Here is a 4,096-nt window from a genome sequence, read left to right on the forward strand (position 1 = left end):
AAAAAAAAAAAAAAAAAGAGCCCATCTTGGAGTGGGGGTGGGGGTGGGGTGGAGGGTTGACAGGGTGGGAGCTGGTGCATGCCTTTAATCCTGGCACTCAGGAGGCAGAGGTAGGCCGATCTCTGAATTCCAGGCCAGCCTGGTCTACAGAATGAGTTCCAGGAAAGCCAGGACACAGAGAAACCCGTCTTGAAAATGATAGACAGACAGACAGACAGATTAGACAGATGATAGATGATGGATGATAGATAGATAGATAGATAGATAGATAGATAGATAGATAGATAGATAGATAGATAGATGATAGATAGATATAAAATATGAGCCTATGGAATCATTCTCTCTCAAACTATCACACACATGGTGGTACACAACCATCTGTAACTCTAGTCCAAGGGAGTCCAATACCCTCTTATGACCTCTTCAGATACTGTACACACAGAATACACAGACATTCATTTTCTTGACAATGCTATCATAGCACAAAATTGTCCTATGCAATGGGCAATGGTTTGTGAATACTTAAGCCAACCATACATTATTTATACAAGCCAGAAATGATTAAAAATTGGGATTTTCAGTGTAGCACACTCATTTTACTCTTGAATAGAGAATTAAGAATATGGATACTAATGCAAATTGTTTCCTTCACAAAGATGTTTCTTATAAATCAGTTTATCAAAACTTAAACACTCACCCCAGGACAAACATAAATTCTCCCTATCTATATGCCAAGGATCTGAAGGAGACTGTAATCCAATAAACACTGTGAGAAACTGAAATCCAAGAGCGAAGCTGAAGAGTTCAGCGGCCTGTGAGGACCTCAATCCTGCCAAGAACTATGTAAACGAAGTTAGACTCAAACCTTCCCGCAGTCAGATACAGATGGGAGCCTTGGCCAATCCTTCATTTGCACCCTTATGATGAATACTGAGTTCAGTAACCCAGCTAAGCAACAACCAGATTTTGACTGACAGATACTGAAATAATAAATTTTTTACTTTCGAGACACCTGTCACATGGACAAGGCTGGTCTTAAACTTACCATGTAGTCACAGATGACTTTGAGTTTATCACCGAAATCCTCTTGCCTGCACTCCCTGATTGCTGAGATTACAGACGTGCCACCACAACAAGTCATTCAGTACCGGGGATCAAACTCAAGGCTTCACCCGTGCTGGGCAAGAACTGTACCCACTGGGTTGCAGCCTCAGTCCTGTTGTTGCTTACTTCACCTTCATCCAGTATCTCGCCTTCCAAATGACCAACTACAAGAGATATGATAACAAGAAATATGGACTGAGTATCCTCTGCCATAAGAACTTAGTGCCTCGGCCGGGCGATGGTGGCACACGCCTTTAATCCCAGCACTCGGGAGGCAGAGTCAGGCGGATCTCTGTGAGTTCGAGGCCAGCCTGGTCTACAAGAGCTAGTTCCAGGACAGGCTCCAAAAACCACAGAGAAACCCTGTCTCAAAAAACAAAACAAAACAAAACAAAACAAAGAGCCTGGCAGTGGTGGCGCACACCTTTAATCCCAGCACTCGGGAGGCAGAGGCAGGCGGATCTCTGTGAGTTCGAGACCAACCTGGTCTACAAGAGCTAGCTCAGGACAGGCTCCAAAGCCACAGAGAAACCCTGTCTCGAAAAAAAAAAAAAAAAAAAGACCCGGAAGATGTCATCTGCAAAAACAATACCACAAATAAAAGATACAAATTGGGTGAAATACTTGCAACATGGTTCACTCATGGTTGATGTGTAAATTTTCTTTTCTTTCTTTTTTTTTTTTTTTTTGGTTTTTGAGACAGGGTTTCTCTGTGGTTTTGGAGCCTGTCCTGGAACTAGCTCTTGTAGACCAGGCTGGTCTCGAACTAACAGAGATTCGCCTGATGTGTAAATTTTCATATGAATTTAAAAGGAACCTATTTTAAAAACATGCTAATGTGTTTGGAAGTTTGGCATAAACTAAACTCCAGATGCCCAAGCAAATGAGAGAAAGGTCAACTTTTTTACAGTTATTTTAATTTAGTTGGTTTCATTTTTTGAGGCAGAGTCTATAAAGTCCTGGCTGTCTGGAATTCCCTATATAGACCAGGCTGATCTCAAATTCATAGAGATATGCCTGCTTCTGCCTCTCAAATGCTGGGATCACAGGCATGGGCCACCGTGGCTGGCAAATTTAAAAAGAAAAACAAGCTACTATTTTAACCCATTTAAACATTTCTTTTTTTTAAATTTTTTTTGTTTGTTTTTTGAGACAGGGTTTCTTGGTGTAGCCCTGGCTGTCCTAGCTCTGTAGCCCAGGCTGGGCTTGAACTCATAGAGATTCACCTGCCTCGGCCTCCTGAATGCTGGGATTAAAGACATGTGCCAGCACTGCTTGGCCTTTATCTTTCTTTTATTCATTAAAATTTTCTAAAATTAAAATACAATTACATAGTTGCTTCCTCTTCTTTTTTTATAATTTTATTTTTATTTTTGGTCATTGATGTTTTGCCTGTATGTATATCTGTGTGAGGGTACCAGAAGCTCTGGAGCTGGAGTTAGAGGCAGTTGTGAGCTGCCACGTGGGTGCTGGGAATTGAGCCCTGGTCCTCTGGAAGAAAAGCCAGTGCTCTTTAATATTAATTAAATTTATTCATTAATTTACATCACAACCACAGTTTCCCCTCCTATTCCTTCTCCCCACCCCCACCCATTCACTCCTCCTCTGTTTCTGTTCAGAATAGGGCAGACCTCCTATGGGTGTCAACAAAGCATGGCATATCAAGTTAATGTAGGCCTAAGCTCTTCCTTTTGTTTTAAGGCTGGGCAAGGCAACCCATATGAGGAGTAGGTTCCTGGAAGTCAGCCAAAGTGTTAGAGACAGGCCCTGCACCCACAGCTAGGAGTCCCACAAGTTAGATCAAGCTACAGAAATGGCACACAAACGTAGAGGGCCTAGGTTGATCCCATGCAGGCTCCCTCGCTGTGGTCCAGAGTCTGTGAGATCTGGTAGTGGTGATGGTGCACACACAGCATAGCTGTTCTCTGGGGGAGGGGGTGATTTGAGACAGGATTTCTCTGAGTAGCCCTGGCTGTCCTGAAACTTGTTCTGTAGCGCAGGCTGGCCTTGAGCTAAGAGATCTGCCTGCCTCTGCCTCCCAAGTGCTAGCATTAAAGACATGTGCCATCATCACCTGACTTATAGCTGTTTATTCTAAATATTAAATCCCCCTTTATTACTTCTATGCAAAATAAGAGGCAGAATACAAAATGTCAAAATGATTGTAATGGCAGTTGAAAGGTTTCTCAAGGAACTGAAAGCTAACACGCAAATGTACAGCTACAGACGGACTGAAGGACCTGTTTTGGACTTGTGTGGCTGTTTCTGTTTGCAAAAGGCTTTACTAGTTAACGCTATCTGCCCACCTGTCGCTGACCTTCCTAGGTCTCCCAACAGCTGGCAGCTTAAGGAGTAAGAGTTTGGAAGGAGAACTGTTGAAGTCTTACTTCTGCTTTCATTTAAAAAACAACAGGCCGGGCTGTGGTGGCGCACGCCTCTAATCCCAGCACTCGGGAGGCAGAGGCAGGCGGATCTCTGTGAGTTCGAGACCAGCCTGGTCTACAAGAGCTAGTTCCAGGACAGGCTACAAAATCAGAGAAACCCTGTCTCAAAAAACCAAAAACAACAACAACAACAACAACAAAAAGACTAGACTTGATAAACACCGAGACACATGAGCTCAAGTAATAAGTGAGAAGACAATCAGAAAAGAGAAAGAATTAGTGGACTGGACTGATTTCCCCGTTTATCTTTGGGTGTGTCTGTAGGGAGTATGCACATGTAGGTGTGAGTTAAGCAGAGAGTGGAGGCCAGAGATAAATTTCAAATAACCTCTTTATTATTCATCATGATTTATTTATTTCATTTCTTTTAGACAAAGTCTGTTGCAAGAAGGGCCACTAGCTTAGCCCCGAAATAACCACACAGAAACTATATTAATTAAATCACTGCTTGGCCCATTAGCTCTAGTTTCTTATTGGTTAGTTCTTACATCTTAATTTAACCCATCTCCATTAATCTGTGTATCACCACAAAGTCGTGGCCTACCAGC

Source organism: Microtus ochrogaster, unplaced genomic scaffold (assembly GCF_000317375.1).
Source record: "Microtus ochrogaster isolate Prairie Vole_2 unplaced genomic scaffold, MicOch1.0 UNK49, whole genome shotgun sequence".
Lineage (NCBI taxonomy): Eukaryota > Metazoa > Chordata > Mammalia > Rodentia > Cricetidae > Microtus > Microtus ochrogaster.